This window comes from Lissotriton vulgaris, chromosome 8, assembly GCF_964263255.1.
Source record: "Lissotriton vulgaris chromosome 8, aLisVul1.2, whole genome shotgun sequence".
Classification (NCBI taxonomy): domain Eukaryota; kingdom Metazoa; phylum Chordata; class Amphibia; order Caudata; family Salamandridae; genus Lissotriton; species Lissotriton vulgaris.
The window spans coordinates 278,431,874-278,450,327 of NC_141696.1; positions in this window are offsets into that span (position 1 = coordinate 278,431,874).

An 18,454-nucleotide genomic window follows, 5' to 3' on the forward strand; every position below is an offset into this window, starting at 1 on the left:
GATAATGTGAATTCACAGAAAATATACTTTCAGCTTAGCTTATAGATCCCCTTCCAAACCACTGTGGGAAAAGCATGAGATAATAGTTTTCTTTCAAACATGATTCATGATATCCCAGCAAAAGGCTTTTCACATGGTAAAATCACCTTAGAACACATCACAATTCCTAAAATGAGTATGGTACCATCAACAAATGATTTATAATGTAACTAAAGTCCTAAAACCTTCCATTAACTGCACTGCTTTTTAATGAGGAATGAGGTGCTATCATGTATATTGGTCCCAAGATGGCTGCCTTCTTGGATGAAGTGCTGACAGCCATCAGATCTCACAATGAGATGTGTGGTTAGGCTCCGCCCAGATATATATATTTTTTTCCTTTTGATTTTCTCAGGAACTACTGGAGGGATTTATACCATTTAAGCTAAAGAGTGATCTGCGAACCGAACTCTACCTCTCTGCCAAACTGGGTGTAATTCCATTCAGCTGTTCGGGCTGTAGCCGTGTCTAATCGTCCTATGGAAAATAACATGGGGAAAACATGTTTTGGGACCCCCTTTTTTCTCAGCCCCCACTTGACGAATCCCCCAAAACTTTCAGGGAAGGAGCGGAGCGGAGCAGGCCATCTTCTTTGAGAAATTTGCGAAGATTCATCAACCAGCGCCAAAGTTATTCTCAATAGAATGTTGCGGATTTCCTATGGAAACTAGGTTCTAACTATATATACCCACTGGCAATCATCTCATTGTGTTGTTGAAATGAGATGGATCTCGATTTTAGGTAATGTTCACACGCTTTGACACCATCTGCATGCTTAATTGAGGTGTACAGGCTACATACGTCCAAAGTTATGAGGAGAAAAGTCTCCCTCCAAACTACACCTTCAATCTTTTTTAGAAAATCACAACTGTCCTTCAAATAAGATGGCAGTGTTTCAACATATTGGCACAGAAAGAAGTCGATATACTTGGAACTATTCTCTAGTAATGAGTTCATGGAGGAGACTATCGGTCTCCCAGGTGGTCTAGTTGGATTTTTATGCAGCTTAGGCAGCAAGTACAGTATGGCAATTTTGGGGTTTCTGTTTAAAAGGAAGGCATACTCATCATACTCTAATAGTCCATTCTTGTGCCATTACTTTAACATGCCATAATAGATGTTATTAGATTCTTCAATACGAGTTTTTGGTACTGGTTCATAACAATCATGATTGCTCAGTTGACTAGAGCCTTCTGAGATATAGTCAGTTAGATTCAGAACAACAACATTTCCACCCTTATCACTCTGGCGGATCACTATGTTGTTGTCCTGTTTTAAGGACTTGATGGCTAGTCTCTGAGCTTTGGTTAAATTGTCCTTTGACCAGGCCTTACTTTTAGCTATAGTTTTGAGCTCCTTTACAACAAGATCTTCAAATGTGTCTATTCCGCTTGATGATACTACAGGATTGAAAGTAGACTTTGGTTTAAAATTATTGACACTGCTCAAATTTGTGTCATATCCCAGTGTATGAGCATCAATAGGGGGTAGTTCAGGGTTGTCACGTTCAGGTTCCTCCAGAACTATCAAAGTTTCTACCTCATGAATAGTTTCTGTGGCCGGAGCTCCAGTCATTTGAGTTCTACTAGTTGTACCTCCCTTAGCCTTTAATGTATTCCACTTATGGAGGCGTAATTTTCGTAGGAAACAAAATAAGTCAATGCGTTCCCTGGAATAGGAGAACGGATTGGTGGGACAAAAAGACAAACCAAACTGTAGGACATCAAATTCATCATTAGTTAAAATGTGATTGGATAAATTTACCACGTTTCTGGTGTTCATCTTCCACATCGTTTTTGACCCCCTTTTTCCACTCCCATGGGGGTTGCAGTTGCCTTTCCAGCCGCCTCTCCTGATTTGTTTCCGGATGTCGCTGTACTTTCTGTAGTTTTTCCTTTTCCTTTGCCGCGTCCGGGGAATCCTCTTCCCCTCCCTCTTCCTCTGTCCTTTTGCCAATTTGAGTGATTTTGGGTTTGGTTCATTACCTTGAATTCCTTCCAAAAATTTGTCGGTTTTGGAGTAACATTTGCGCTCAGTGTAGTCCCATCCTCTGATACGTCGCTCTCGCTAACTTCACCATCTGCTGCTTCCGTGCTTTGTAGTTTATACAATGTGCCTTGTATTTCTTTGCGGGTTAGATTATCATATTTCCTGCTAAAGGAAAATACTCTTCCAGAGCAATAGTCGATCTCATCTCTCAGGAATTTGCGTTCTTTTTTGGCTATTATTTCCTCTTCATGTTTTTCAATCCGTATTCTTATTTCTTCCATTTTATTTTTGAAGACATCATCCTTTTCTTCTTTCTCAATCTCACTCCTCAATTCATCAATAGCCAAAATCAGGATGCTTCTGTTCTTCCACGCGTGCTTGATTAGTATGGATAACATCCGATTTGAGCAGTCCATCAAGTTGTCTGCCCACTCCCCTGCCAGTTCTTCATCAGCGTCTTCATACGATGGGGCTATTAAAATCCTCAGCCCAAGGGGCACACGCTTCTCTTCCTGATATTTTTCTAGTGTGATCGCTTCCCACCACTTGGAAATCTCTTTGTGCATCATTTTTTCCATTTTGAGATACTTCTGATGTATGACGTTGTTTCTACATCTTGTTCTTTGGATAGCGTTTTGCTGCTTTTCATGGCAAACATAGTTGTTGCCCTGAGTCTTCTTTTAGCCTCCATTTCTTCTCCCATACTTAGGCTTATTCAATTTAATCTGATTAGTGTTTTTATAGACATGTGACAGACATATAGCTGTAATCCCACTTACAGCGTCTTCTTGTACTGTTCTGTCCTCTGTGCACCACAAGTGTAAGCTTACCGCCAAGCTGCAGTAGTTTACACGTGGACCGTAGCGCTTCTGACAGGTTCCACTCTTGCAGACGTGTTAATAAGTAGCACACGCGTTCCGCTTTCTGCCGGGTGATTACACGTTTTGCAGCCGCTGTATTGTAAACAGACTCCGATCTAGTTATTCTTCGCGTTAATGAGTAACACACGCGTTCCGCTTTCTGCCGGGTGATTGCACGTTTTACAGCCGCCGTATAGTAAACAAACTGCGGTCTGATTTTTCTTTGCGTTCTTTCCCAAGTTAGGCTGCAGCTGGTGTTTTATCACATAACAGCAAGACGCAGAGCTTGTACTGCATGTACCTGTTCAGCTCGCGGTCAACCGGTCTTCCGAAATTGCCAGTTCCCCTTTCCTCCACAGAGACAGGGACACTTCGCCGGCGGTGCGGGTCGGGCTGGAGGTTCCCGATATCTCTGCACATCCACGTACTTTAAAAGTACCCCGCACTCCACACAGATGATAAAGATTAATACTCCGTCTGTCTCGTCATGATGGATTTTTATTCACAGACTATAAGCCAAAAAAAGAAAACCCTACGCGGTTCGGCGGATAACCGCCTTGCTCACGGGTAAAGCCCTACTACATGGCCATTGCTTTATATTTCGTGCACGTGATCACACATAAACAAACAAAGTGAAAAGTGGACTAACAACGTTTTTAGGGTCAGCCATCTTCGAACGGGTTGAGGTGAAACATAGGTCATAAGCATAATGTTTTGCATTATTATGCACTATACTTTCACAAAACAACAATCAAATCATTAATGTTAATTGTTAGCGCCCATTTCATAACATTTTTCAATTCATTTCTAATTTCAGAAGAAAACGAAAAAAACATGTCTTATGTTACATAATCAGCCCTGACATTTGTGCATTGTTTCAGGTCTTATTTTCGTTCATCTGATTTGTAAAACAATCAATTAAATACCCTTTGTATGGGAAAATCGAATTAACATTATTAGCTCGGGCAAGGGCATTCCTTATATATATACAAGCCAAATATGATGCAATATTTCAAAAAACGCCCATTCCGACATAATCATCAGGCATTGATTCTGACAACAACTGCTTAGTCATCTGAATCTAAGATTTTTACATATATCAAACAAGTAATTCCCAAGTGGGTTATTCCGGGATAGGGGGCCAAAAAATTATATATATATTATATATATATATATATATATATATATATATATATATATATATATATATATATATATATATATATATATATATATAATATATCTATATCTGTACTACTATTATAAAGAGAGAACTGTGTCCTTTGAGCCAGATAAACTCGAAAAGTACACCACCAATCCAAAACACCCAATACATCTTTGAAAACGTCAGGGCCAGCAGAAAGACATAGGCTATATAAAAACAAAATATATATGTTAGAAGGGAAACGTAATTTTTAAGGGAAAGTAGTCCCTTAGAAGTAGCGCCAGCTAACGACGTGCATGCTGATGCGTGCTGACATCACAGGGGAGCGCGGAAGCTGGAAGCAACACCCTGCGAGGAGCGGACAGGAGAAAGGAAGCGACACCCTCCAAGGTCCGGAGTACGTAGAGGAGCGTCGACATGCCCAGGGGAGCGCAGAGTAAGAGAGGACAGGAGAGTCGGCAGAAGGGGCCAGGACCAAGAAAACGAGCGCGGAGAAACAGTGGAAGCGACATCCTGCAAGGTCCGGAGCGAGTAGAGGAGCGCCGACATGCCCAGGGGAGCGCAGAGTAAGAGCGGACAGGAGAGTCGGCAGAAGCGGCCAGGACCAAGAAAACGAGCGCAGAGAACCAGCGGACACGAGCGTGGGCAGAAGCGGCCAGGACCAACAAAACGGGAGCAAGGAAACACTGTAAGTACGCTCTGCTTCTCCTGGCCGCTCTGCTGCGCCTCTCCTGCTGCGATGCTGCCCCCAGCCCCTTTCTGCCCCGGGCAACGCCGGGGCAGGCTGCTAATATATATATATATAGATAGATATCGATATAGATTTAGATATATATATATACTTGTTTTTTTTCACTGAGAAAAGCAATGGTTAAAATTGTACCAGTGATGCAATTTTAGATGTCATCAGTGATGGTATCAATAATGCCATAGAACATGTCATGAGTGATATAATATATGAGGTCGTAAATGGTGCATGGCGATGGTGCAATTTATAGTTATTTGGAATACCCATTACTGGAGAATTTCAGTGTTTTTAGATTAAAATGTTACATTTAAACTGATATAATCAACTAATAATAACACCACTTTTATCTTTCTTTTTTCAATGAATTTCTATTTTTTTGACCTAAAGTAATATTTTATAACCATACACAATTATGCCAACCCCCGGCTATTTTTGGCTAGGTCCTGCACCCAACTGCCCGCTAGCAGCAGCCAACCACCCTGCTGTGCACTGCTACTGGCCTTCCACAGATGGGGTTGGCCACAGGGCCTGGCTTGTGACCATACCCTGCACCCTACACCCCACGGGCCTCCAATCCTCCACAGCCCCCAATTGACAGATCACCCCAAAACTTTCAAGGAAGGAGCTGAGGTGGATGAACTTTTTTTGCAAGGTTTGTGAAGAGCCAAAAAATAGTTTTCTATCGAAACATGGTCCTAACTATGGTCTTATTTGTGTGTGTGTGTGTGTGTGTGTGTGTGTGTGGGTGTGTGTGTGTGTGTGGGTGGGTGGGTATGTGTACGTGGATGGGTGGGTGCATGTGTGGACATGTACAAACACATGCATTTGTATATATATGTATATTTCTGAAGTTAAAATTAGGTGACTTTCAGCACTTAAAAAAGTACTTTCCTGCGAAGTAAAAGTCATAAAGTAATGACCCCAGATATAAATCCCAGAGTGTAATGAAGAACAGCTTCAGTAACTGTAACATGACCGGTTTTAGGCATATGATAGGAAATGCCCTCACCATTCTTTACCAGGGTTTTTTCTCTACTTAATTGGTGCTTACAGGTTCAGTTTTGAAAATAATTAATGGACTTCTTTATTTTATAATGATTATGGAAGGTATTTTATCTTTGTTTATGGTGTTCCTCAGTTGTAACTTTTAAGAGATTACCAGCATGTTTAAATGCATGCATCTCTTGACCATAATGTTTTTTATGCACTAGGCAAACTAGTTGTTGTTTTAAAATGCTCAAAATCAAAGTCAGCAGAAGATGCATAGTCATTATCACTGTCAAATAACACCTTGGTATTGGAATTATTAAAAGATGTTGTACATTTTATTATTTTTTTAATTAAATTATTCAACTGAAGGAACATTGTAATCTTCAAATTTTGCTGAAAACATAAAATGTATGTGGAGTATTCATATTCAAGGGAAAGGAACAGGAATTTCAGAACAAAAGAGCCAAAAGAAGGATTACTATTGACGTGTTGAAAGCTCAGAGCGTACCTGACATCTGGCAGTAAATCACTGCAGATTCTGGAAAACTGCTCTAACAAGGTTAGGTTAGCAAATAACTTATAAATCTCCAGATGTGTAAGCACACGCCTACACATTATGGAAAAGTGCAACCATATATCCGGCTTACAGAAGGGGACGCTTCTCATTTTTTTACTATTCCTTCCATATGCATTTCTTCCATAACAGTTTGGACCAGATTTACCAAGATTTAGCATCAGGCTGGGTCACTTTTTATGCAGCCCCTCTGCAAAATTCTTTTTGGTTATTAGAAAGCCACGCAAAGGTCGATTTGTGTGGCTGTATAAAAAAAAGCAACAAAGCAACACAGCACATTGCCTTGCCTTGTGTTACTTTATGTCAGGTAGGTGTTCCATTGGTGGAGCATAGGTGTTCTTGTGCATCCACCTATGGATTTTGACCTATACTCATATTTGCTAAAGTCACTAAAAATCAAATTGCGCCAAAATGGTGAACCAAGCCAAGGCTGGCGTAGCAGTTGGAAATATCTTGATTTCTCTTCGTTACTTTCGCTTTACATGCATGCTTTATTCTGCAGCACACTTTCAAAGAGGAATATGCCTCTACCTGCCCCTGAGTGTGTTAGCTGGGCACCGGCTGGTGTCCCACTTGTATCACACCAAACTTTTATGTACCTTATATATTGAAAATTAAACTGTCCGGCTGGACATTTGATATAAAACTATAGAGTCTACATTTATTGAAATTCATTGTTCTCTGATCTAGGGACATTGTCTCTGTTAATATATGATCACCCATGGTCCCTAGCTTACCTCGCCATTGGGTACCCTTGTGTTCTATATATAATATCTATCAATAGTTTTTGCGCAAATTTTGCATTCATGTTGTTTTGCCTTTTTCTTCTCTGGGAAGTCATTTTTCTATATTTCTTGACACACATCCTGTTTTTTCATCACTCTCTAATGTACTTATGGATTCGTTTTTTCAGCTGTTAATGAGAAGTGCAGATAATTTTTCAAAGTCATTGAAAATATTGGAGTTGGCCCCTTAACTAAAGGTAGACCTAGCCAAAGACAGGGATATCAGCAAGGGCCCCAACAGCATGCCAATACACAGCCACCATATTCCATGCATACGCCCAGCTGCCTCATCCTTTCAAATGCAGCCGGACCATCTGATTGATGAGGGCAAAATTAGCTGGGGATTTACAAGTAACGAATCAGACCATTAGCCTTAGGGGTACTTCCCCACACACAGAAGGTACATTTCTGGGATGCCCCTCAGGAATCACAGTTCACACACACTAAATCAGATTTCACATGGGAAAATTACTAGAATTTCTGAACGGATCAATCTGAAAATCCTTGCTTGCAGAATACCTTACAATATTGCCCTTTCAGAGGTTGATCAGGATGGTTCCCAAAACCCACAGAAACAATTGTTACTGCCGATTCCTTTTAGAGAGCAAGTACTGCAGTTGGCCAATGCTTAGGTTAGTGGACACCACATGTGGAGGAAAAAGAGTGAACAACATCTCCTTAACAAGTTTCATTGGCCAGTGATACACTCAGGATGTTCTAAATTCCAATGATACAATTCGACGCTATCATTGAATGCTCTGTTGAAGCCGTTACCCCTCTCTAGTAATCCTTTCCTCCAGGATGGGGCACATTTGATAAGACCCTTAATCCCTTCGTCCCGAGGATAGAAATATAATATTGTAGGAAATTGTGCTATTATTTGTGCAGGAAGTGAGGTGTGAACAAGTAATAGGTCAACAATTTCCCGCTGACTGGGAACCAAGCACTCTATTCTAGCGCTTACTCTCTCAGGGTAGTGAAGCAGAGCTGTCTTAGGCCTACTCGGCAGAGGTGGTGTGGGCTAGCAATCACCATTCACTGGCATGCAATAATAATATTCAATAAATGATTTTTCAGTCAGTGAGTTTTCTTTAGAAAATTAAATTTAAAAATAAATTGGTTACACACCATCTACTAAATACTGCACTTCCATTTACTAATGTATACATAAGGTACATTTAACCACTGAAGGGTCAAGACCATCAAAATCACAGACCCCCCACCTATACCAAATAGACATCACAATATATGGGGTATTATTTTAAATAACACACATCTTTTGGCTTTACCAAGGGTTATCACAACATATATAGCAAGTCTAATAGTTTTGTCAAAAGCTCAACAAACCAAATGCTACAAAATCATCAATATTTCACTATAATCATTTATCATGTGAGAATGTAATTTTTAATGTCAATAAAGCATTCCAACATTGATCAAAGGTTACTGCCAAAATCTTACTATTTATAAATTATTTGAAATTAACAAAACAGGAGTGCCTTTTTTATACACTTTCAGGCCATGTAAAATGCAGACACAGCATGAGCCCCATCAGTGGACTGCACTCCCAGCTAAACAGCAAAAGCTCCAACCTTGTGAGTGCTTTAATTAGTGATCCTGGGAGTCATATAATTTCCTGGACCCTGCAGAGGTAGAGTCAGTTTTAAAATTAACTTCTGGGGGTGCTGCTTCAACTCCTGTGCCCTTCATAACACTTCTTTCCTTTATTGGTGGCGTCCCTGCTTTCCTGTGGCCACCACAAGTCAAGGAAAATATGAAAATGACAGACCCACAGGGCATTATGGGGCACTCATCCAACTCGAGTGTGAATATGTTATGAGTGGCTCATCCCCTGCAATTGAGAAAGCCATTTTTCTTTCTATGGTGCCCAGCGTCCCGCATTAAGCCTCTTTTTTCTGTCGTGCCCAGTCCCACCTGGGCACCCTGACTGAACTGGTATTTGAGGGCAGCACAGGGAGCCACCCCTGGCTGCTCCCTGTGTCTCCCCGTTCATGCGTACATCTCTGCCAGCGCAAGAGCCAGCAGCATGCTTTTCCCCTGCCCAGTGCATGTGGTTGTCTCATGGGTGATAACTGCTCCACTTCTCCCAGGCAATGGCACAGGGAGTGGCTTTGAGTCCACCACTGTTGGGGGGAGCTCAACAGTGATTCCTATGCCTAATGATTGCTGCCACATTGGGGGCCAAGAGATGGGGTTCTGGGGCTCTTTCTTCTTTCTCGGGAGGCGTGGCAGTTCACCCCTTTTCCTTCCTTTGTTGTTCCCTGGGGAGTCTGGGGGAAGGGGCCCACACATGTCCCCTCCCTAGATAAATAATCATCAAGCCAAACCCTGGGCCCTGGCATACCCGAGGGGTAATTTAGGAAAGATGTAGCCAAGCCCCACGAAATTCAGTTCTCACTGGGGGTCAATGGTCTTCAACTTAAAAATGTCCATAACTCGTACCTAATCGGGCTGATTTCAATGATGCTGGACTCATTGTACTCCTGATGGTGAGCACTAGCCAGCAGGAGTAGTTCAGCAGGCCTCCAGGACTCAAAGGTGACATCATTTGCAGGGAGCTGCCCATGCCAGCTGTCCTCCCTTCCCTTGTCTCTGGTGCTCCTTTCCTCTTGTTTGGGTGCAGAAGTTGAGATTTTCCCTCAACTCTTCCTCAAGGGGTATAAGAGTCTCACTGGCCAATGGAGGGACCCACTGGTCTGGGGCCAACTGGGGGAACAGTCTTTAGTCATTTAGGACATCAAGGTGCTTTTCCTTCCAGTTGTCCATGGGTGCTGCCACCGTTGTTGTTGTCCAAAATCCAACTGCAAAAAGCATTCTCTCCCTAGAGTTTCTAAAAGGCTGTGGAAGGTTCTAGAAACCAGGCACCCCTGGCCAATCCTAGGGCATCACATCACCTCTCCAACCCTACCCCAACCCTCCTCCACAGCTTGCAGGGACAGTTTAGGATGCTCCCATCCAGAAGTCGCAGGTCATATCCTCTCTGGGAGCCTCAGCTCCAATGATAGCTGACATCACTTCCAGGACTTTTTCCACAAAAAATTAAAAGAGGAGCCCCCGCCAATGTTAGCTCCTGTTACATGGGCTTCATCCTTTGTTCAGTGGGCCTCGGCTATACTCAGCCCTGGAATAGGGTGGCAACTAATTAACAGATGCAGATTTTATTCCTCACCTCTTTCTCCTCAGGGGCTGAGGGAAGCATATTAATTACATCTTTTGTGTGGGGAGGCCTTTGTTCTGTTTGCTGGGGAGCAGAGCAATGAAGTTGGCCCAGCAGGATGACAAAAGGCATAAGCTCTTCTTCCGGAGCTGAAAGGGAGAAATATAAAAATTCTGTATGACCCACAAAATGTACTCATATCTGCTTGGGACTTGCATATTTGAAAATGGAGTACACTTTTTACACTTGTTTGTTATCTTGCTAACCTTTGAAGGCAATAGGGAAGCACAACTGCATTCTATGGCATATTTGAATATTTGACGCTACAACGCATGCCATTACATCGCATGCCGTTGCAACACCAACCTTTACCCCAACTTTCTGTCAGGGGAGCGCTGGAAGTTGGAATAGATTAATTTTCTATTCCAACTCCAGTGTGTGCAACAGTAGGGAAGGTGTTGGAGTTAAATCCAACACCTTCCACCCACTGCTGCACACCTTTTTCATTGCAAAGGCATGCAATGTAATGGTATGCATTGTTACGTAATAAAAGTTGTTTCCCCCACAAATATTAGAAGGCCTACCCCAGGCAAATATCTAATCCTGAAGAGTCCCTGTGTGCATTTATTGGTCTTTATAAGTAGCCAGCCAAGTGCCCCTTAATCTAGCTGGGTCCCAGTGGCCTTGTCTGATAAGGCTGACACTGGTAGTAAACACATGCAGTCCATTTGCCATGTGATTAACGTGGGTCTTACACAAGTAGCGAGACTCACCCGCAGGAAAATGTTGAAAACCAGGTGATCAGAGAAACAAAAAATCTAAGTGTACTAAATGGGTGGAATCCATTTTAGAACAATCCTGTTAGTTGATAATGCGCCAAGATATCAGGAGATAATACCCATATGTCATATTAATGCTGCAACAAGCCATTATTGAAGTATTTTCTAGAGTAGGATTACCACAACAGTTACTGACACAATATGGCACCTTGTTTGTTTCTAGCCTAAAGGCACAAATGTACAAGCTGGGCAGAATGAAACAGATAAAAGCCTCTGCTTATCATCCTCAGACTGACAGTCTGGTGGAACAGTGCAACAAAACAGTTAAGAGCTAAATTTAGAGTTTGGGATATGTACAGCCCACCAAAAAATGACTATTTATTTGTTTGCCGCTATGTAGTTCCATCCGTTTAATTCAGAGTTTGGTGGTTTGACAGACGAAATTCTGTCATGCTTCAGTTGACTCCATCACTTTTTTCTTCCTCCATCGATGAAGATATATTCTCGGCATGACAGACGGAGTAAGTACAGCTTTGACTCTTCCAGCCGTATTTAGAATTGGCTTTCTGTCAACTAAGCAAGGGATGGTTAATCCTCCACATCTCGGTTGGCATTAAATACGTAAACGAAACACCCACTAGAGCAACTCTAAAAACATATTCGTGGAGTGGGTTTGTATCTTGCACTGCTAGATGATGACCAACGCAATGTCCCTAAATATAGAAATACGTTTTTTATTATATGTTCAATGCTGTGACAAAATAAAACTAATGCCATTTGTTAGCAATATACTAATCGTTAAATCCAAAGTAGGCCTCCATTATGTCTGTCCATGATTTTAAAAATATCTTCATATATCCAAACATTCACTCTGTTCAAATTTTTTTGCAAGCCACCTCAAGTAATTTTGTGAATTTTTATGTTGTATAAATGCCAATGTTGACACTGCCATACTTTTGGGAAATAATTTTACAAATAATTTTTCTGATAATTTAACCAAAATGCTATAGGTATGTATTTTTTTAATTTAAGCCTTCCGGGTAGGACACACAGCAGACACCCTTAGCTTTAGGTGGTATTTGTCTATGTACCATATATGTCAAACATTTTAAAATTGTATTATTCACTGTATTACATTATTTTTTTTATATGGCACACAATTTTAGAAACACCCCTAAGGTGACCTGTTTTTTTGTAACTTAGTAAAAATGGCCACAGCACCAATGTTAGTCTATGAAAGTGTTAAAATGGGACATAAGTAGAATTTCAGGCTGAATGCGATGGAGACCTGGTCTGTAATTCCCTGTAAAGTGGCCCCGCTAAAGCTATGGGTCTTTGAATGTTTTTGGTTGAAAATGTTTCTAAGTACCTATCTACATTGAGACTTAGATTTTTTTTGTTCTATACTTTTACCTGGAGGAAGCCACATCTACTAATTCATTGAATTAAAATTGGTTCTTTGGGCTTTTTGGTGATATTTTTATTTAAAAAATGTAAATAGTTATAAGGAAAAGGATGGTGCACCAGAATGAAGTCAATGAGCTTCCAATGTATTCCAAAATATGTCCTTCATTGTTTATTCGTTTTAAAATTGGGACATCATGATGCCTCATCATATGCCTCACCTAATGGGGCGCAGAGCAGCCACCTACCACACTTGTACTTGAAAGGTACTGGCCCAGCCCACAAACAAAGGACTTCACACTAGCCTATTGTGCCCCCAGACAGATCAGGACCAGGGCAGGGAGGCAGAAAATTCCAGACACCTGTGTAGGGGAAACTCAAGAAGCTTCTCTCACTTTAAAGTGGGTAGCAAGTTTAAAAAGGTGACCTTCAGACAGACTCTTCAGCACACTCCTGGACCTGTGAATAGTACAGAAGAAGGACACTCTAATGCCCTGCTGCTTGAGGCCTTCCCTGCTTGCTGAGCAGGAAGACTGGAACTACACCCTTCATCCCAGGCTGCAGTGGCTGCAAATGTCAGCTGACCTGCAACTGGACCTATAAATAGACCTGCCTGAACCCTGCTGGCCTCTGCTGGAGTGGGTACCTGATTCCAAAGTAGTAGACTTTAGGTTCTTAATCCTTAGTGTGGCATCAATTGCGCTCCTTCTTGAAGAAAAGGAGAAATCCTGAAGCTTTGGGCCCATCACACCTAAATCTTGCCGACAGCCAACACTAAGCTCTGGTGAACCCAACTCTTTGTGCTACAGCAACCGTCGGCATCGACTGCCTCGGTGACTGCCAATGCAAATCTCCAGCAACGACTGTCTGCAACGCACAATTGGATCTTCATGTTACAACAACGTTCCTCCATGACTTCCAGCCTTGATAAGTTTCTCTCTTTCTTCTCTGTACTGTAACTGCCACAGATGAGAGAAGACATTTAAAGACATTTTCCATGTATTCATTTATCCAATCACCTTCAACCTCCAGATTCAACAATTAACATCTTATTAACACATGGGAGGGATAATTCTGGTATCCATGGTAATAAGGATGGCAGCCTGCAATACTATTCCCATGAAGATCTCATGGCCTGACAAGTGACTGTTCATTTTGACATGCCATCATCCTTAAGATGTTGATCTTACTACATATACCCTTTTTTCCACCTTGAGATGGTGAGTATTTTTAAAGAAGGATTAACTATGTACTAAGGAATAACAAATAAGGAGCCTATCCTAAAGGCTATTTCTTCAGTGTTTTAAGGTTGAAATCTATATTTCATTTGGCTTGTTTCAAAGTACCCATCCCAGGAAGATGTTTTTGAGATCAATATTTTCCTGGATTCTCAAAGCTGTCTTTAGAGCCCAGGGCTGATATCCAGAAAGCTTTCCTGAATAATTACATATATTAAAAGTAAAAGGTTATAATATCTTCTTAATTTCGTGTAGTATGTATTGTTCTGTGGTCAGTTATAATGATTTCTTTTTTCAGGTCCCTGCTTTGAGTGGCTGCCCATTTGCCAGTCCTCTCCCTTTCAGGATTGCTTGTATCTCCCATAAGGTGGCCAGCCTCCACTGCCGGCATCTAGATACTCTTGTACTGTTGCAGAAACACAGTTGGGGACACACACCCTTCTCCACAACAGAAAATTACAAGGAGGTTCTATGATTTCAAAGGTCACTTCACAGTGCCAAACAGATGAACCTCATGCCAATCCACCGCCACAAACACTTGAAGGTATTGCTGAGACATATGGGAGGCATATGTCTTTAACACAAGTACTTTAGAGTACAAAGTTAAGATTAACAGTGATCAACTAGCCCTTTGAATACAGGCAGAGGGGTACATCAACCAAAAGTGCATTACACCTAGAGGCCTCACATTGACTATAGCCACAGATGAAGGGCAGACCTAAAAGACATACTATCTACCTGCTGTCATAGCATTTATACTGGCTTTGAGGTGGTCAAGTCTAGCCATACTATGGGTAGATTTGCTGGCAAAATCTATGCATGAGGCATGGGTTATGAAGTGTGTCCCTTAAATGAAAGCCAAAGCAATCACCCTAGGGTGAGGTAATCCCGGAGAAACCTTTGACCCAAGCAACCAATCTATTATGAACTAAATGCAGACAACACAGCTGATGCTGTACCAAAGAGTGGCCCAGCAATATCCTCCAGATAGAGCTCAACAATGTTGCACATCTGCCTGAGCCATCAACGTGCCAATAGAAGACTTTGGGCCTAATTTGGAGTTTGATGGATGGGATACTCCATTGCAAATGCCCTCCATTTTACAAGTGCATTATATACTATAGCGCTTGCAATACAGTTGTTGGATATCAGTTACACTTTGACAGATTATGCAATCCATCAACTCTAAGACCCTCAGTTTGAGCCAATGGAAAACAGCCAGGTATACTGAGGAAAACAGGCAGGTATACCGGTTGGTGGAGTGCCCAAGAGGCGAACATGGCGAGAGCAGATACTGCTATTGAAGCTCTACTTTATGTTTTGATCACATGTGCATTACTCAAGGAAGTGCCACAACTCGAGCAATCCACCCGGTTAGGTTTTTTATGCTTACTCTGTTTAGCATCAGAGAAATGACCAAGAGTTTTGGTTGGGAAGCATTCAGGAACTCTGAACTACATCTTTCAATTTCACATTGTTTATGTACGACACTTCCATGTTTTTCAGTATGCTACTGTGTGACATTTCAATGTCTTGAGTCGAGTAGAAAAGCACACATTTTTCTGACTATTGAGATAACAGTAAGAAATTAGAGCTTGTGTCCAATATAATAGTCTAAAACATCCTGAGACGTTCTGCAATGCTCTTGAAATGGTTAAGCAAGGTCACTAACTGACATTCCGTTTCTAACAGGATGAGCTTGAGACCATTTACAGCACTTAAATTAAATAAACACATTTCTGAAGAAGAGTCCCAATCCTCTAATTTTATCTGAGATCTGTAAACTCAAAGTTAAAGGGTTTTCTGTGACATAAACTGAAAGTACTAATATATAGGCTTGTTTTAACCTCATTTTTATATCACACATGGAAGGTCAGAATTACTAACTTTGAATGCAGAGCAGTAACTAAATTTGCTGTGCTGCGTTGCACCATGGGGAAAACGCAGCACAGAGCGATATCTGCTAATATTGTCCTGCTGCTGCTATCCTCCCCTGTGCTCTAAAATACTGCCTTGAATGCCACAAAGCTTCACAGAAGTAAGTGTACACATTCCTACCTACACCTAAACAAGCATAAGGACCCACGCACTGAATGTGTGCTGTGCACCTCAGCATCACATGAAATGTGTTTTTTATTTGGGCAAAATAAAAACATTTCTCATTCTTAGCTCTTACTTCAAGGAGGAGTTTTTTTAATACAAAGCTCAACTTGGTTATCTCAGTTAATCAAGCTTTGCGTAAAAACCTGTGGTGTCGTATGGATCATATTATATCAGTAAGACTGTGTGTTTGGACAACATAAACGTCATAACTGTGCAAGACTATGTCCACGCACACCAGCACAATATGTTGGCCTTATTCCTGGCTAGCTCACAGTACACCATCTGGACCTCTAAACCTTACAAAGTACCCAGGGATATGTGCAACCTCTGAACAAGACAACTCTGTCTCCCCAAGGAAATCGTGGAAATAGACCAGTTCCTTTCATTAGTAACTCTTGTATGCTCAAAGGGAGGAAAAAGAAATATCCTCGAATTGGCATTTCAAATTGGACGCACAGCCCATGAATTCCCGGGTGTCTCAGTCGGCCTGGAGCAGACCCTTTGGTCTCCCAAGACTCCTTCCAGACATGCCTCCAGAACACTTACCAGCAATTTCAAATGATATGTTTAATCCAGTCCTGATGATGACCTGAAATAAGACAGGCAGAAACTTCGTGGACAAAATGCAGCGTACTTATGGCTTCCTTGGCTCCTAATATGCTTCCAGCAAATTGTTTTCTTATTGCTCATGTTACGTACCAATTTTAATCATGCTTTTTTCACTGTCACCTTAGCACGTGTCTCATGTGCACCATTCACCTTACCTCGAGCACTATGTGTGCACTTTTTTTTTATTACACTTGCATTGAGAAAATATAATATTGCTGTCTGAAATAATGTTTTCTGCCACAAGACCTAATACAGACCGTGATATTCAATGGTGGTGTTTTTGCCTTTTTGTCTCCTTCTTTTAATTTAATTTACACTTCATTAATTGTCTTTCAAATATTACCTGTTGAGACATTGTTGTTTGTTACCATATTCACACAGGTCTTGAATGGGTTTCACAGAAATCTTGTGCTGCATTTCTTCTTGGAAAAAATATCAATGCATCACTTTGCGTTGCTTATTGATGGTACAAAACTTTGGTAAATATGGGCCAGAGAGGGAAATGATTGCATAAGCACATTTTAAACAATGGTTAATGTAAGTACTTTGGATGAAATAGCGTTTGCAAAGTACATTGCTGGTGAATTGCCTTGAGGCAATTAGTAGCAGGAGTTATTACAACTACCCTTGTGTACACTAAGGGCCTGATTCCGATGTCTGATGGACCGGAGTCCGACATCGGTCAGGAACTGTAACCGAATGACCTCCTGTCGTCGGTTACAGACCTGCAAGTAGTATGCAACCGAATCATGTTCAGTCGCATGCCTATATGTTTCAATAAGAGCATGCATTCCGAACGGAATGCATGCTGTCATTGAAAGAGCAGGGTCGCAGTTCATTCCTGCACCTCGTGGCAGGCACCTCAAGATACCTGCCACAGGGTGCAGGGATCAGAAGGAGTGCCATTCGGCAGCCTCGTACCCATAGGGGCCCTGCTGGGGCCCCCAGAAACAGTTTCCCACTGCCTTTTAGGGCCGGAAATACCGGAACAAAAAGGCAGTGGGAAACTGCCATCGTACTTCCTCAGCTGGAAGGAGCTGGCCAGGAGAGTACTGAAGGGTTTCTGGATAGCAGACGGGTTCTCCGAGCCCGTCGTAAGCCATCTGGAAAACCGAGTCGGATTCCTTTCCAACCGAGCCCATCAGAATGGCTCGGTCAGAAAAGGAATCCAAACGGCACATTCCGATGCGGGCAGGAGCCCTTCCTGCCCACATCAGAATCAGCTCCCAAATGTATTGACTTTCAAAAGATGGAACACTTAGCAAGCCTCTCTTGGGTTCGAGTTTTTAAACATGAAAGTGGAATAGCAAACATTATATTAACCCCTTGACTGCAGCGCAAATTCTGCCGTGGTGCTGGGGAATTAATGACTGGGCGGGAATCGGACTGCCCCCGGCCATCCTCCGCACACGGCAACTGCGACGTCGGACGGCCGGTGGCCGTCCGACACATGCAAGTGGTTAATGAACTGTATTACCAGAAAGAGGTGTTTGCTTTAACCCTCTTTGGAATGGGTTGTGCCAAATGGACTGTTACATGTACGGAGAGTGTCCTGGTGCAGATACAGCGGTGTTCTGGGAGAGCACTATAGAGGCACTGGTAATGAAATGTAGCAGGTCATGCTGCCAGTAAGGATTGATGAGTATTGTAAAGATTTTCTCTGAATATATCCATGTGGCAAAAATCTCATGGCTATGTTGCTATGAAATCCTTTTTAATGAAAGGAAGTGAAGCTGGACTACGCTTGATAGGAAAAAAACTAATTGAAGCTATGCACACTTTGATGGGATCAACTGGGTACCTTTCCCAACAAACAAGACTTGAGGCAGTCAGCCTTTGAAGTGTCATAAAAGGTGAATGTGATTTATCTTTTGGATACCTTGGGGCATAGGGCTGTTTTCTTATACCTTACACATTTGCCAGATCCCAAGTTGCATCGGGAAATTTGGAAAATGAGGCTGGGTTGTAATACAGCCTTTACTAGGCCAAGATG